Source organism: Dermacentor andersoni, chromosome 8 (assembly GCF_023375885.2).
Source record: "Dermacentor andersoni chromosome 8, qqDerAnde1_hic_scaffold, whole genome shotgun sequence".
Classification (NCBI taxonomy): domain Eukaryota; kingdom Metazoa; phylum Arthropoda; class Arachnida; order Ixodida; family Ixodidae; genus Dermacentor; species Dermacentor andersoni.
In genome coordinates, this window is record NC_092821.1 from 81,805,567 (window position 1) to 81,823,867 (window position 18,301).

The following is an 18,301-nucleotide window of genomic DNA, read 5'->3' on the forward strand; positions in this document are numbered from 1 at the left end:
TGTCCTGAAGAGCAGCAGGCGTAACAAACTGGATGATGGTCAGGGGTCCGCCAAGCTTACTCTCGGCCCGGCCCGAGCTGCAATAAGAGGGGCGGGAGGACCATATTGTTTCAGGGTCGAGAAAGGCGGCAGGGGAAGCCCACGCACTAGCTGCGCATGCGTAAGAGGCGCTGCTACAGACTGCACTGCCTGTGCATAGGTAGGTAAAAGGGGCGGTCACAGGCTGCTGGTGGGGAGCGACGGGTGCAGCTCGAGCGAACTCTTAAGCAATGACAGCGCGGAGCGTAGCTGTTAGGCAAGAAGGCTGCTGAGTGAAAGGGCGCAAGGAAAGTTGACGGGCAACTTCCTCGCGCGCGAAACCTTTGATCTGGAGAAGTAGTGGAAAGTACTCGGGAACGGTAACAAGGCACGACAGCTAGTCGGCGTTTGACCGAAGCTTCCTAGTCAAGGTGGTCGCTCCTTCAGCTCATCCTAGCTCTGACATAAGGTGACCACTTCAAGAACGCTTCGCGGATTCCTGGCCAGGAACGTCTGGAATGCGCTGTCATAATGCGCTGTCCAGAATGTGCTGAATTTTAGCAACTTCATTCATGGCAGCGTTCATACGTTTAGAAAGGTTGACGAGTTATTCAACGTAGCTCGCAGTTTGCGGACAGCAGGTCGACCAAAAATGTCCGTGAAGGACGTCATGAAAGTTGACCACGTCCGGTCATCACTTTCCTGATTATGGAAGCAGAGTTGAGCAACGCCATTCAGATAAAATATGACGGTTGTCATCTTCGTGGCATCGTCCTACTTATGTGCGCTCACCCGTTCGTAAGGTGTAAACCAGTCCTGCGCGTCGGTGTCATCTGTACCACTGAGGACCTTCGGATCACGTTCTAGAGGACCCCTGGTGCAAATGACGGACAGGGTCGAAGGCGCCAGCGGGTTTGTGCTGTCGGCCATGATGGGCGGAAGCGTTCGCGGCGAAGCTCCAGGGTGCGACGGGGGAAGTCCAGTAACATCCAACAATTGATGAGATTTATTGGCGGTGCGTTACTTCAAGGACGCTGGGAGCAGAAACGGCAAAGCAGCGTGAGGCACCGACTCGAAAAACACCAGCAACCAGAAGCGCGAGAAGAGCGAAGCGGAGCGTTGGCGATGCCGCTGGCCAGAGGCGCGTGTTCTTCGCAATATATGTGTGCACAGAACTTTGTAGGTGAGTGCTAAAGGGATGCGAACTCACGCGCATGTGAAAAGGTGCGCTGAGGAGCTGGGCACACTCACCGCTGCACCTTAAGAAAGTATCGTTGCATTATAACTTGTGCGGGGTTTTGTGCTCCGCTGATGCTCTTGAGTGTAGTTGCGTCTATTTGGATAAATGAGAGACCCTCGGCGCCAGTATGCTGCAATGGACGAGCACGACAGCCTGTGCCTAGCAAGTGGAATATTGTTGTTACGAAGACGTAGGTTTCAACTTTGACTTCGTGTTGCTTTCGTAGAAGGGAACAGCTCAGAGCAGGAGGGCTCAAGATAAGCTTGCTTAATATTTCCTCTTTTGGCAGGGTGCGGCGAAGGGAAGGATGTTGAGTGTTGGAACGTCACAGCAAAGGTTATGATACGAGCTGCTGGAAGTGTCACCATTCCTGCACTGCAACCATTCTTCGTCAGTCTCCGCCGGAACCAGGGCGTCCTGCTGGTGCTGAGTAACGACGTGCCACGAGGTAGGCGTGGCTAACGCTGATATCCGAGTTCGGCTTTGTTTTTAATATGGATGTACCGACAGAGCCCAGACGGAGAGGAAAGACAAACGCAACGGAGTGTAAATCGAGTTCTCGCTTTAACCGTAACTTGTTTTTTCCGCAGCTCTAAACTAATTGACAAAGCTTTGAGTTCAAAGTGCTCTTTGTCATTGGCTAGATGAATTTACTATTATGTACAGCATCAGCGTTTGCTGGAATTTTTGCTTACGTTAAATTGTTACATAAATGGTTCCTGTGAATTCACACTTTTGTTTAGCGCAAAAGTGCGCAGACTAGGGCAAGAAAGGTGACACACACACATGTTATGTGCGTCTCAATGTAGTACCGACTAGTCCGCAACTCAATAGCCTCGGAGTTGTGCTTTTTGCATACCCGGAACAAAAGTAGTCGGAATAAACGTTTAGGCATGTGGAATGCAAGATTGTTGTCACATTTGTTGACAAAGTCTCTGCAGTACCAAATCCAAATATGTGCCAGCTTTCAGAGTTAGCCCGGACATCTTTAGCTGACATCCTTTAGTTGTATAGAAATGGGTATATGAGAGTGTTGCGAAAAAGACTGAAGACAGTGAAAAAGGAATCAAATCAACGATGCCTTTCGCGAGCTAGTCTGGTGCTTTAGAATGTGCGAGAACGATTATCCGGCAATCACTGCAATCGCAATCAGGTTAAGTATACTGGCGAAAGAACTGAGAAATATCCCCTAGGCAGGCAGTTCAGGCAGCGGTTGTAATTTGGCTAAAATATTAGGTTAATTAGATTGACAAAATATTTTAAAGATAAAGGTAAAGAATATGTCAAGATAACTTGCACGGGCGAGAGGGGCATTCGTTTCGAGCTGGTTTGTACACTTCCTAAGTTAAATGTTCTGAAAACAAGGATTCTGAAAAACAAGTTCTGAAAACATCGGATTTGCAGAAAGCTAGTGTTACTAAACTATGCCTTACTTCGTCGGTCTCTACTATTGCACCCTTGCTGATGCTGCTTCTGTGCTAATGTCTGAAGGTAAATGATCGTCATTAAAGTGCATATACACGCCTCAAGATACGTGTGTTCAAAGCAAGCTTGATCCACAGAAAACTATGGAAACACCTTAACTCCCCCTTCCGTCCCCAGCACTGTGTCGCAACCGCGGAATTGTGAGAATTTTACCGGTCGAAGATTGACAGCTGTGTGGTACAGTGTGTTGCTTCATTAATTGGATTATTGCTCGCATTAACACCTAGAGCCATCGTAAGCTGGGTCCGCCGGCATTCGTTCTTCCGTTATTCTATTCATGAAGCAGCTTATATTTATTTGCCTAAGTGATACCGATGGACCATCAAGGAGTACAATGTTCAGGAAAGTGGTCGCTTCCATGGCAGACAATTCTCAAGAAGTCGGCTCCAGCAACAGAATCTTTGCAAATTAATATGTTAATACTGTGAATTATCTATATAGTGTTAATTATCTATAGTATCGGGGGAGCCCTCTTCCATTATCTCTGACCCTCCTCTCTCTCTCTCTCTCGTTCGTAGCACTTAGCCGCGCCGATAAATTTGACCAGGAAATGGTGAATATAGCTGTAACTGAACGTCCTAAGCCCCCATGGTGAAACAAACAGAAAGTTAACCCCTTCGTGACTTTGCAAGAAACTGTAGGATAATAAAAGCTTTGAAAGCTTTAATAATGAAGACACGGATTCAATTTCCTTGGCGATGACCATATTGTTATGAGTACTGAAAGCAGTATATTGAAAATCACGCTGATCCGGCTTTGGGAATATGATTGATGTGAAATTTTGGTGCTGCGGTTATATAGATATTACGAAACGATCGATGAGAAAATTGCGCTGAAACGAAAAGACGACATCGTGCGGTGTGGTCCGTGTCTTACTTCAAGTCGCGGAGCCGCGCCGATTTGTTCGTTCTCGTGGCTCACAAACTGGATCGGCTAAACGCATTGCGTACGGTCGGGCACAGGTGTATGTAGATGTTCGCAACTTGCAACGTTCAGGGCATTTGCATGTCCCTGACAGTGGATGCATATATGGCATGGGGTTACTGGCCTTTCTTTAATTATGGGGATCTCTGAATGTTGGCTTGCACCTTGCCTGTTTCTCTTTCTTTACTCTAACCATATCGGATATTTTGCGACGTGTCAACCGTATTTGTATTGTTTATTCTTCTTTCCTTAGCATCCTTACAAAGAATCGCGTCAGCATTGCCCAGGAGCCTGTCGAGAATCATTCCACGTACCTCGTGGACGCCATGCCTGATGTACTATGCAAACCTATCCAGGTCAGTGTGCTCTGATTGGTGACCGAGCCAAGCTCCTACTGTAAATGTACATTTTCCATTCAAAATAAGCGTCAACATTCGTTGACGGCGACTTCGTCTTAACCAGCGAATCAGAAGTGACCGTTCATGAGTCTTTCACAGTGATTTTTCATAACGGGCACACTGCGAAGCATCTGAAAGCATCACTTCAGACTACATTGTGTAAGTTCAGGTCACTTCTGGTCCACCTTGACGTTCGCATGTAGTAAACACTAGTAGTCATTGCGGTGCTAGAAATCTATCGAATATAAGGAAGCGAAATTTTCGTACTGTCTTGGAGGCTGAAGAGTATTCAATCGGTACTTTCATAGCATGCATTAATACGTCGAAAACTCAAGATTCGCGTTTTTAGACTGGCGGTCTCCTACGCGGTAGGCTTTCGTGCACCAAGTGTAGACATGTCGACATGTAGACAAATAGACAACTGTAGACATGTAGACAAGCGCAACAGTCTCTTTTCTTGGTTTTGTAGTTTGTGTGTAGAAGCGTCCCATAATAAAATGGCACCAACTCGCTCAAACCAGTACTCTGCTAGCCGATTATAATTTTCATCTGTAGCGCGACCAAAATTTTAAACAGGTGCAACGTACGTTATGCCTGGTTAAAACCACAACTCCTACCTTTCTACAGGGCGTGGCAGTTGTGGCCGCGCACAACTTTGAGTAGTTCAAGTCTGCACTTGATGAGAGGCACGACGACAAGCCTGTTTCATTACCTATACGTGTTCTAGCATGTCTAAGCTATTCCTTCCGCATGGCGTTACTCTACAGGTTATCACATTTTACCCCGGTAAACTCTAAAGCAACCATTTGCGACCAATAGGAACAGGAAGTAAAGAAAGAGCACGGGAGAAATTCACCCTTTTTCTTGTTTACGCCCAGAATTTGTGTTCTTGGTGTATTTATATAAATGAATTAGTAATGTTTCCCGGGGCCATAGTTCTAGCTCAATTTCCCAGAACTCTCCGCATGCATCGGGCGCATCTCGTACACTAATATATTCGCTTGTGCCTCTCCAATGCGACGTAATCCACAGTAAAGCGTTGCTCTGGATTGCAAACCATATGCATCAACGAAACCGTATCTGGCGTGCCACCAACACCGCCAACTGTTGTGCTGAGCGATCAGCAGGAGCAGCAGGTAGCAGTCGTTTGTGTATTCGCACTTCAGGATCCGTGAACATGGCAGGCTCCCTAGAACAGATAAAAAATACCTTGAAATGCTCCTAATTAGATATGTCTCGCTTCGAGGGTACTAAGATGCAAGATACGCCGCGGAGAATCTATGGATGTAGCGTTTTTCTGAAATAAAGTGTCGCAGTTATGGCCATTGCCGGCAGTAAGGACGGTATTCGTGCGGGGCGCAAATGGAGAAAAGCTGTTGTTTTGCAGATATTTAAAGCAAATTGGGTCTTAGGCATAAGGTGTTAATTATCCCGTGTGCTCGCACCAAGGTTTTGCTTTACACTGACATAGTTCAACGCCGTCATCACCGTGAGAAATTTGGAACATTGTTTGCGGTTCTCACAAGCACAACCCGCCTTTCTCTCAACCAGGAACCGCCGGCCGGAATGAAGGCAATATTCGGTGGATTGCTAATCGTGATTGCTGGATTCCAGGGAACCGTCGACGGTGAGTCACTTTGATAACACTGCCCTTTTTTGACCCAAAGGAGTTGTGAATCATTTTAAACAATACTCGACTATATATATTCCCACCACCGTTGAAATGCCGTCCGAACCATGTTGCAAGAATGTTGTCCATATGTAGCACTTAGATATTTGAAACGTAATATTTACCTATTTTATGACATAGATAAAGAGCGGGCAAAATTTACAAATATATGCAGAAAATTCACATCCAAGATGGCAGAATAACAAACACGAACGTGCTTTTTCGAATATCATCGTCGTCCTTCCGAGCGCTTTCTTCAGAAGGCGGGAATGGCCTGTAGGATATTACCGCCGGCGGTCGGAATGCCGTCTAGGCACTTACAAGGAAAGGGTTTTAGGCTGAAACGTATGGCTTGAGAGGGCACACACGCACGATGTCGGTGGACGAAAATGAAAATGACGAGTGACCATCCAACGGAGTGATTTAGTATGTGAACTCTGGCGCAGCTGGCGCGGTGCCTGTTAGGGCCTGGAGTACGGGAAAGTTTCGAAGACGCGTAGACGTGGTGGCGAGGCGTCCAGAAAGAATCAAGGAGCCTGGTTTCAAATGAACGTTTCTGTGATTGCTATCGTAACGTGCCTTTTCAGTCATGTGACGAGCCGTTTGAGTACGAGCAATAGCGTCACGGGAATGTTCTGCAAAAGCGTGCGTAGATGATGGAAGTAGTGTCTCAAAATACAACGGGGATAGCGGCCAAACAACATTCTGCAGGTGGTAGGCAGTGGCTAGATTATAACGTGTGGAACGCAAGCGAAGAGTACCATCGGAAAACTTGTGAGCGCGATCTGTCAGCAGCTGTCGTGGAGCGCCGTAGTGGAGGATGACGTCGTGAAGCAGGAAATCTTCAACGTCAGGGGCGCAACTAATCGGCCGTACCCGTGTGATGGCTCATCGTATCGCGTAGTCAGTAGCTACGGTAATCCACTTGTTCCCAGAAATGCTCGTCGGAAATGGTCCAACGAGGACATGGCCGATGCTGTAGAACGGACTGGCTGAAATGTGTAGTCTGATGTGGGCCGGCAGGCTGCAAGGGCGAACGCTTGCGGCGTTGGAAGGACTTGCAACTAGCAACGTATCGGTGCACAGAACGGTAAAGGCCTGGGCAGAAGAACCAACGTGGCACGCGGGCGTATTTACGGGATACTGCGAGGTGTCCGGCTGTTGGGGCATCGTGGAGCTGGCGGAGAATAGTACGGAAGGTCGTAGCTCTTCTACGAGCAGAAGCTCGGGACCACCGGAGTTGGGACTGCGACCGTAGAGAATATTGTGGCGGAGCACGAACAGCTGAGGGACCGGTCGGAGTGATTAGAGCGTGGACGATCGACGATGGACCACAAGTTTGCATCGCCAAGCTATTGACTGCGTATATCACCCAAGCCGGAGATGGTAATGACGCAAATGCCGGAATCATTGTCAGTGAAGTCGGGAGGGTCCACGGGATGATGTGATAGGCAATCGGTGTCTTGGTGCATGGCGCGGGACTTGTATGGGACACCGATGCTGTATTCTTGAAGCTTTTAGTGCCCAGTAACCATGTCGTCCTGTCAGGCTTGTTCCTCGGAATTTTGAGAATGACATTCCACAAACAAATGTCATGAAACAAAACACCGACAGCACATGCCTTTTATGTTTGAGAAAATTTAAATATTAAAAGTGCGAAACATTAACAGAAACGCGAGAACGATGCAGTCGTTTGGCCTGGCTGTTGACAACCTCCAGAATCGGCCAACCAAAGAGGCAGCGTTTCTACCAATAAGCTCGCTTTCGTGCATACCGTTTGCCGCCAGCGTTTGCATGTAAACAATACGGTAACATTCGGTAAGTTACCGGTAACTTTCGGTAAGTTACCGAAAGCGCGAGAAGCACTCAGGGATCTTTGAATGCTGTCGCGTTCCACTCTTAAGAGGAAGCTTTAGCTCGGGCCCATTTCTGACGCCGCCTATTCAAGCACACGTAAAACGCAAAAACGTTTTTTTCTGAGATAACCCCTGGACCGATTTTAATCAAATTTGTTGGATGTGAGGGAGAAAGTTAAGCTCTAGTGACTTTCGGAAGCAGATTATCGATTTAGGGTTTGAATTTTGTTAAGAAAATTTTTAAAAATTCGAAATCTTGAAAAATATAGAAGCACAAAGCTTAAATTAATAGCTCAGCATCAAGAACAGATATCGCGGTTTTGTAAACGGCGCGCATTAGATCATTCAAAGCGGACAAATTATATATGCCATTTTGTATCTTACGTGAATTCGTTAGGCTGTGCACAAGGGTTCTGCAATAGGTGTATTACAATATTGCAACATTTTTTTAGAATCATGTGTAATATATAAATTTTGTCCGATTTGTATGTACTATCAGATGCAATTCAGGGAATTGTGATATCATTTATCATTGCCGAGGTAGAGTTGTAAACTTGATAGCTTCGTTTTCTGAAAATTGGCAATTTTTCCAGTTCTTGATTAGAAGTTGAAGATCTAAATCAAACATTTGGCGCAGTGGTTGCCGAGAAAAACGAATTCTCCTTTTCCATGTATTTAGATAGGAGCACCCGAGCTAAAGCTTTCTCTTAAAGGCAACCTAAAGGCAAAGGTAAAGTGTACTTCAAGTTTTTATTTTGATATTGCTGGTCGTGGACTACCTTAACGTTTTAGAATTCAAGATTTTGCGTTACCAACCCATCTCGAAGCTAAGGTGTTGTATATGAGAAGCTTGCTGTACATGAGAGCGCCGTGAAGTCGTAGCTCTAAGTGCTTTCGCGATATCAACCGTACTGTACGGGAGAGGACGAATTCCTACGTCCTGTATAAACATTGGCTAACATAAATACTACATTGTTATTCAGCGTCGCCACCACCGAGTTGGCCTTTTTCTCGGGAAAGAAATACACCCATTAAAATACTATTTCTTTCTGTGTTCAGATAATTGCACCATCGTCGCCTCGATCTTATATAACGTGATAGTTCAACAAGATGTAACAAAATTGAAGAAAATGTACTTAGCTGATTTTTATTTGAAATCGTGATTCAGGGAGATTTTCCACTGGCAGGGGCATAAATAGCGATTCCGAGTGCCTCCTCCTAAAACGTGGTCGTCTTGCGTAAAATTTGAAAGTTTTCTGGAGATAAACACATTGTGCGGAAATACAGTTGCTACAGGTCTACATTTCTTGCGCTCCTGAATTTCTTGCGTATCAAATGACACAGTGGAAATCGTAGAGTATAGCATCCCAAAGCCACATACGGGGTCTAGCGGCATGCCGAAAGAGGGAAAAGAAGTATGAGCTTTCATATGGCAAAGCCATAATCTTATTATGAGGCACCACTTAGTGGGGTCTACGGAATAATAACTCTGACCACCCGTGGTTCTCTACATGCACCTAAAGCAGTGAAGAAGAGCGCTTTTAGATTCCGCCCTCGTCGGAATGCGGTGGCCGCGGCCAGTATCGAACCCGTAACCTAGAGCTCAGCAGAGCAACGCCGTAGCCACTGGGCTACCGTGGGTAGACGACAAAGTGGATTGGCTCCGGTGTAATTTATACCATTTAATATTCATAGCCATGCACCTGAACGTTAAGTACGCGAGCGTTTCTTTTTTTGCAATTTTACCGCCGCAGCACAGAGTCGAACCAGTGACCTCGAGCTGAGCAACAGAACCGTCGTAGCCATCGAGCCAACGTGGCGGTATAGTTAGTCTAGTATATTGACTGATGGGATAATTAAGTGTCAGTTAAGCATAGCTTTACAGACATCCTCAGAACATGTCCGAGGATGTCTGTCCAAGGATGTTGCTTTTTATGTTCATGCCATTTCAAGCCTAAGCAAATGGGTTGTATTGCATCGCGCTTTGTTGCAAAATTTTGTGTTACTGCATGTTATGTAATAGTCGCCGATTTATTTGAACTCTTTGTGTATGACTGACAGTGATCCTGCTGTTTTGCCAACTGTAACGGGGTCGGGACTTCGCCAAGCTGCTCAAGCTTTTAGTCCCGTACTCCTCCTATCCAAAGGAAAGAAAGTTTATTGATGATGATGTGATGTTACCTTCGAAATACAGAACATAGACATTGGGCAACGTCCAGAATTGGTCTATAGGCTCGGCATCCTTATTAGCTAAATACCTCTAGACTCTCTGCAAGTGACCAAATGATGTTATGTGATCTAAGTGATCTTATGCGAATGCACGACCTAAGCGTTTGCCTCGCTAGCAGGTGATCCTAAAGCACCACCTGGATAATTGGAAGTTAATGGAGATGGCTCTTGGAAGCCTCCGCCAGGAAGATATGTGGCAGTGCTGGAAAGAGCAAGCATAGCTTCCATGACGACGTGGAGCAGTTCTTCAGAGACCTCGCTCTACAGGTGAGTAGCTGCTACCAGACGCTGCATAGATTTTCTTAACACCAGCTGATGCGTCACACATATTCTCTAAGCCCATTAACCTGTATAAAGATGATGCTTTCGCGACAGGCGGTCCTTACGTACAACGCATAATACGGAATGTTTGAAACCAGCCCGCCTCCCTGGTTCTGATTGGGCGGCACGCACGGCGTGCTACAAATCTCGGGGGCCATGTTTGGAAATTGCGTCGTATTGGCCAGCTACATGAACGTGTCGTTTGCTTAAACGCTATTTAATAACCCATATTAGAAAAACAGGAAACTACTAGTCCTACAGTTGTATTATTTCTTCAATCGCATACGCCACTCAAATAAAACCAATTAGGCTTTTTAGAAAATTTGCTGCAGGTGACCTTTAACGATGGCACAAGGCATCCCGTTACAACAACGTGATGCCAGGCCGCAACATAGTTCTTACCCATGTAGTGTTTTACTACCAACGCCCGTCTTCGGCGCTAAATAAAGATCAGAACGTCAGAGCCTTTTCAGCTGTAACCATCATAAAGGATAACAGTTTGCCGGTTAGCGTACTTGTAAGCATAGTGCTACCAAAGGAGGTTTGTACTCGGTTAAGTGCTACATACGCGGGAGAAAATTGAATATATGAACTACTATGCACCAAGATTTAAGTTGGGCTGCTGAGCACGAGGTCGCGGGATCGAATCCCTGCCACGGCGGCCGCATTTCGATGGGGGCGAAATGCGAAAACACCTGTGTACTTAAATTTAGGTGCACGTTAAAGAACCCCAGCTGGTCGAAATTTCCGGAGTCCTCCACTACGGCGTGCCCCATAATCAAAAAGTGGTTTTGGCACGTAAAACCCCATAATTTCATTTTTCTTGAAGATTTAAGTAATGCAATTGCCACGTAATTTAGGTAATTAGGTAGTTTACGTAAATGGCAAAGTAACTTAGTTCGCCTTCGCTTGGAGATTCTCAGATTATCTTTTTGCGTTCTGCCTAATTACGTAATGAGTATCAATTATTTAGTCAACTTCTCAAACACTATAATTAGATAAAAAGTGTCAATGTGAAAGTTGTAGAGCAACATGAAAAACTCCCGATAGAACTTTCTGTTGCTCAATACATGCTACACACAGTGTATTTCTGAGCGTGGAAGAAGCCCACGAATACACGCAAGATTGCCGCGCGACTAAACATTCGAGGTAAATATATATATATATATATCGTTTTGAATGAAACGGCATTTTATGCATTCAAGCGCAAAAGTAACTCGAACGCCAATGCATTTCTCCGCAACGTTCTGGCATTAATATCTCAAAACGGGTGTCGTCTTGAGAATATATTGTTACGCATGAAGAAAACGAAGAACGGTGAACGTGCTTGCGGTACCGAGTGGAGGAAGGAAGAAGAGGACGACACTCAGTTGATTAACCAGCTGGCCGCTCTTGCGATCACCTTCGTGACCTAAAGTAAACGGTCCCCTTCATCCGTAAGGGTTATAAACGGTCTCCTTCGCGCGTAACAAAGTGGTGGAGGTGCGAGGTAGCGCTCACAACAACGGAACCGTCACCGCCGCAGCTTCGTCGAAGCCGTCGACTTGCCGGCCTCCCGCCATCAGCCGTGACCATCTTCGAGATGCCAGAAGAAGTAGCCGCTCCGAGGGCAGCGTCGAGCAGTCCACTGCCATACTACCGAGTTCCACCCACCTTCGGAGGCAAAGCGGGGGAAGATGCCGACGAGTGGCTCGTCCACTACAAACGAGTGAGCAAGTCCAACGGGTGGGATGCAACCGCTCAGCTCACCAATGTGGTATTCTCCCTGACTGATACCGTCCTCGTGTGGTACGAGAACCACGAGGACGCGCTGACGACGTGGGAAAATTTTGTTGACGAGTTAAAGGCGTGTTTTGGGGACTCAGTCGCCAAAAAGAAGCGTGCGGAGCAGACACTGTCGCAACGGGCGCAGCTACCAGGTGAGACATGCACAACATACATCGAAGAAGTGTTAAAGCTGTGCAAGGTGGTCAGTGCTCGCATGTCGGAAGAAGATAAAGTTGGACATTTGCTGAAAGGAGTGGCTGACGTTGTGCACAATTTTCTAATTGGAAAGGAGAGCCTCAGTTCTGTGTCCGACGTCATTCGGCACTGCAGAACTTTTGAAACGCTCAAGATGCGTCGGATTGCGCCAAAGTTTGGTCGGTTGGCAAACGTTACGACGGTTGCCAGTGTGGACACGAGTCCTTGCCTCGACCTTCCTTCGACGATCCGACAGATTGTCCGCGAGGAACTTTCCCACCGCGAAGAGTTGTTGCATTCAACTGCTGACCACCATGGTGTGTACACGTCACGTGAGGCTATGACGGTGCCACATTCGGCCCCTTGGCAACCGATGGTTACCGCAGCGGCCGTAAATTACAGCGCAGCCCCACAGTCGAGGATGACAACACGCCCTCCGACTCCGTGCTATGACCAACGCGCTCAGCGCACGCCTTGTCGACGCCCGATGTATCTTCGTGACACACGCCACGAACCAACCCACTACACGCGGGAAAATGATAATATCCGCTTCATCGACGAACAGCAAAGGTTTCGACCTCTCCCGGTGTGTTATTCCTGCGGTGTCCCGGGTCATATATCGCGGTTTTGTAACAAGCGTATGACCACGTGGTATGGCCAGCCCTCATAGTTTTCTCGGCCCTCCGAACGGCCACATGGTGCCCCGTGGCCAGCACACGTATCGTCTGGCGACGAGTATTGGCCGAGAAGCTCCCGGAATCGCTCCCCGCCATCTGACAGGAGTTTGACACCCCCACCGCAACGTCGTGCTCCCCGTTCTCACTCACCGCTGCGTCGCACCACGTCCCCTTCGTCAACGGAAAGCAATCTAGCGCGGCCGATGGAGGTGAGGTCGCTGGTGACGTGCTACTGACAGAAATACCTCCTGTGTTGATGCTGAAAAACAAAGCACGCGTTCTTGTAGATAATGTCCCTGTGATGCCTCTGGTGGACACAGGCGCAACAATTTCGGTCATGAGTGTCTCTTTTAAACACGTGTTAGGGCGAAAGGTTTTGTTTAAATGGGACGAAGATTCAAAGTTCTGTGGAGTGAGTGGCGAGCCGTTGCGACCTATTGGTGTGTGTAGTGCTGACGTGTTTTTGGGAGGCCATGTTATTACGACAGAGTTTGTAATTATTCCTCGGTCGACCCATGATGTTATTCTTGGCATGGACTTCTTGCGGGAGTGTGGTGCTACTGTCGATTGCCGCACAGGGAAGGGGGTAAGATTCCATCAGGACTCCTGGAGAACCCTGTAGATCGCGAAGCTACACTGTGTGTTTGTGGTGATATGGTCATGCCTGCATCATCTACCGTTTGCGTTCCCGTTGTCTGTTGCGGCGCCGATTACGACAGCTTCGAAGCTACCGTAGAACCGATACACTTTAACTGTGTGAAGAAGAATGTGTTGGTGCCACATTGTGTAGTGTCGATCAAAGGCGGACGCACTGGCTTATGGACCGTAAACTGTTCTAAGGAGCCTGTTATACTACCAGACGGCATGAAATTAGCCTTCGTCAGGGAGCACGCATCCTTATCAGTGGCTGAACTTACAGATGTGCCGGAAGCACCTGATGGCCACAGTTCGGAAACGGCCTTTTTGTCGATGGTAAATAAATCGCTCAGCACGAGTGAACGCCGAACGTTAGTGGGTGTGCTTTCGAACCACATTTCGGTTTTCGACTTTGCGCAGAAGGACAAAATACCTCCAATCCCTGCGTCCCGAACGCGCCATACCATCAACACTGGTTCGGCAAATCTGATTAGACAAAAGCCATATCGTGTTTCGCCGTCAGAGCGCCAGATTATCAACGAACAGGTGCACGAAATGATGAAAAAGGGAGTCGTACAAGAGTCAGCGAGTCCGTGGGCAGCTCCAGTGATTCTTGTTAAAAAGAAAGATGGATCTTGGAGATTTTGCGTCGACTATCGGCGTTTGAATGCTGTAACAAAAAAGGACGTGTACCCACTCCCACGTATTGATGACGCAATAGACTGCCTTCATTCCGCCGCTTACTTTTCCTCAGTAGATTTACGATCCGGCTATTGGCAAATTCCGATGCATCCTGACGACAACGAGAAGACTGCCTTTGTAACCCCCGACGGGCTCTTCGAATTTAATGTGATGCCATTTGGATTGTGCAACGCTCCGGCAACTTTCGAGAGATTTAGGGACACTGTTCTGCGCGGCTTGAAGTGGAACATCTGCATGTGCTACCTCGACGACGTCGTCATCTTTGGCCGCACCTTCAGCGAACACAACTCGCGTCTGGATATTGTCCTGAACTGCATCACAAACGCTGGTATAGTTTTGAACTCTAAGAAATGCCACTTCGGTGAACGCCAAACCCTTGTGCTTGGGTACTTCGTCGACAAGGATTGCATCCGCCCTGATCCCCAGAAAACCGCAGCCGTTGAAGCGTTCAGTGTACCGCGCTCTGTCAAGGAGCTCCGCAGTTTTCTGGGGCTTTGTTCCTATTTCCGCCGATTTATTCCTAAATTCGCCGACGTTGCGTATCCGCTGACATGCCTGCTACGAAAGGACGCCCCCTTTGAGTGGACTCCGGAGTGCTACTCTTCTTTTCGTCAGTTGAAGTTCCTGCTGACGTCACGACCGGTTCTTCAACACTTCAGTCCTTCAGCTCCGACGGAACTCCATACGGATGCCAGTGGCATAGGTATTGGTGCCGTCCTAGTTACACGCTACGGTGACCGCAAACACGTGATCGCATATGCAAGCCGCTCATTAAGTAGGCCCGAGCAGAATTACACTGTCACGGAACAAGAATGCCTCGCGGTAATATTTGCGGTTCAGCGGTTTCGTTCTTACCTGTACGGACGCCCCTTTACAGTGGTCACCGGCCACCACTCATTGTGTTGGCTTGTGAATCTTCGTGATCCTTGTGGCCGCCTTGCGCGCTGGGCGCTCCGACTGCAAGAATACAGCTTCACCGTCTCTTATAAGAGCGGTCGACGACACGCGGATGCGGACTGCCTATCGCGCGTGCCACTTAGCACTACGGACTGTGACGCCGACGACTTCGATCACCTCGTGGCTTCTGTGTCGCCGCGTTTTCCAGAATTCGACTGCTTCAAAGCCGAACAGCTTTAAAAGAAATTAACACCGCTCTTCGCTTCGACGACAGCAAACCATTTCTGTGTACGTGATGGACTCCTGTATAAGAACTTTTCCGGCACTGGCGCACGTTTTCTCCTAGTGGTACCGGAGAGCCTTCGCACAGCGATTCTGAGTGCTGTGCACGACGACTCTACGTCTGGCCATTTGGGTTCGGCGAGGACGCTCTACCAGATTCAGGAACGCTTTTATTGGCCTGGAATGTGACACTCTGTTGAGACGTATGTGGCCAGCTGCATGCAGTGTCAGCGCCACAAACGGCCATCTACTGCTCCAGCTGGTCTCCTGCAGCCGATCCCGCCTCCAAGCACGCCTTTCCAACAAGTGGGCATTGACTTCGTAGGCCCATTTCCAAAATCAGCCAAGGGAAACCGTTGGATAGTTGTTTGCGTCGACTACCTCACACGCTACTGTGAGACGGCGGCCGTGCCCTCCGCAACTGCCACTGACGTTTCAACATTCCTGCTGCAATATGTGATTTTGCGACATGGTCCGCCTCGCGTGATCATCAGCGACCGTGGGCGACAATTCACAGCGGACGTTGTAGAGGAGCTGCTTCGTTTGTGTGAATCCAACTTGCGTCACTCGACACCATACCATCCACAAACGAATGGGCTTACGGAGCGCACCAACCGAACAATTGTAAACATGCTATCTATGTATGTTTCATCCGACCACAAGAACTGGGATGACGTACTGCCTTTTATCACGTACGCGTTCAACACCGCCAAGCACGAGACCACCGGCTATAGCCCTTTCTTCCTACTGTACGCACGGCCACCCCGGTACACAATCGACACTATTTTCCCCTTCTGCAGTCACGAAAATCCCACTGTCGCCGAGACTCTCTGCCTCGCCGAAGAAACTCGTCGTATTGCTCGTTTGCGCACTTTGGCATCGCAGGACAGATCAAAAGCACACTACGACATTCGCCACCGTCCGGTAACCTATCGCCCTGGTGATTTAGTCTTCTGTGGACTCCAGTACGGAAACGCGGGTTATGCCAAAAGCTTTTGGCCACCTGCGATGGACCGTTTGTTATTATTAACAGAATCACGGAAGTCACGTATAACATAGCTCGCCTCACGGCGAGCGGTAGAAGAGCTGCCAAGACACAAGTGGTCCATGTCGCCCGCTTGAAATTGTTCACGTCAAGACACATGGATTGACTAGCCCGGCGGGCTTCGTCTGCGACGGTGAACGGTGAACGGTGAACGTGCTTGCGGTCCCGAGTGGAGGAAGGAAGAAGAGGACGACGCTCAGTTGATTAACCAGCTGGCTGCTCTTGCGATCACCTTCGCGACCTAAAGTAAACGGTCCCCTTCATCCGTAAGGGTTATAAACGGTCTCGTTCGCGCGTAACAATATATATATATATATATATATATATATATATATATATATATATATCCACAGATAATTTCGGAGAGAGCGCCGCAGCGTACACTCAGCTTCGAAATGTTTCTTGCCGCAGTAAAGGAGCTAACGTTCGAACTACTTTATTTGTGAAGTTTAATATATATAGTATAATATGGACTGGGGAGCTGGGCGCACTCACCACTGCTGCTTAGTGAGGCGTCGGGGCATTGTAATTTGCGCAGTGTTTTGAGCTCCACACACGCTCTGAGTGTAGATGCTTCTATAGATATACACTGGAGACCCCGCCGGAAGTCTGTAACGAGCGCGCACGACAGTGTGTACGTAGTAAGGAATGTTGTTTTTGTAGAAATGAACAGCTCAGAGCAGGAGGCATCAATAGAAGCTTGCGGAATATTTCCTCTCTCGACAGGTTGCTGCGAAGCGAAGGATGTTCACTTGTACCTCCAGGGGCCATGCCACTAGCCCCTGGAGGTGCTGCAACTTATACCTTGCAACAAGCCTTCATCAGTGTCCACCGGCGCTTGGACGCCTTGTTGGTGCCAAATAATGACGTACCGCAAGGTAGGCGTAGCTAACGCTGATGTCCCATAGTTTGGCCTTCATTCTAATACAACATGTATGTACGCACAGAGCCGAGACGGAAAACGCAAACGGAGCGGAACATAAATCGCGGTGTTTGCCGTACCTTATCGTTCTTCACTGCAGCAGCTCTGCCCTAATTCGCTATGATTTGCATTTGCCGTTGCTTTTTTGCCATTGGCTAGCTCATTTTATCTAGTATGTCCAGCATATGGGTTTGCTGGAGTTTTCTCCTACGATGAGTTGCTGCGTAAGAGGCTTCTGTGAATAAACACACCGGTGTTTTACGCTATAGAGCGCACAGATGAGGACACAAAACGATGAGACACACAAGCCCTACGTGCGTTTGAATGTCATATCGACATGTGCGCAACTCAATGGGCTCCGATTTCTTCAGGATGTTGGCACACTCGGAAGAAGGAACGGGTCGCGATAAAGGTCTAGGTACGATAAATACAGGATCGTTGTCTCATTTGTTGACGCACAGTCCGTGCTTCTTACGGCACGAAATCTCAATGTGTGGCAGCCTTCAGCGTTGGCGCGGAAATCCTTCGCAGACGTACTTTGGATGCGTGAGGATGAGCATACAAGTATTGTTCAAGAGCGAAGACAGTGAAAAATAAACCGAATTAGGTAGGCATTTCACGAGCTAGTTTGGTGCGTAAGAATGTGCGAACACGGATAGACTATGAAGAGTTCTTTGTAAACTAGAGGTTCTAACGCCGTCGTTTTCAGTATTTTGCTGTAACTAACGTAGGAATCTTATTCGCTGCCTCTAACGCAGTCTTCGTTGTTCGACTGTCTGCTTTATAGCCTTCGTTATTTTGTGCACAGCATTTGTCATATACAACATGGGTTTTCAAGGAGCTCGATTTCGGATATTTCCATTGGTCATAATCCCACGAGTTCGTACTAATAAACAAAATTTCGGTAACGTCGTTGGACGGCGTTTGAACATCGATCAGTCCCAACAGCGATATATGATAACGATATACCGTTCGCTAACATTCGCCTCACCCAAATAATAATAATAATAATAATAATAATAATAATAATAATAATAA

At 47.7% G+C, this 18,301-nt stretch overlaps 1 long non-coding RNA gene across 1 annotated transcript; it reads left to right on the forward strand.

Moving 5' to 3' along the window:
* Positions 1-3,872: 3,872 nt before the first annotated feature.
* LOC126538718 (uncharacterized) lies at positions 3,873-17,203 on the forward strand. Its single transcript, XR_007601130.3, has 4 exons — positions 3,873-4,023; positions 5,617-5,692; positions 9,939-10,086; positions 17,068-17,203. It is a non-coding gene; the product is annotated as an uncharacterized lncRNA (long non-coding RNA).
* The last annotated feature ends 1,098 nt before the right edge of the window (positions 17,204-18,301 follow it).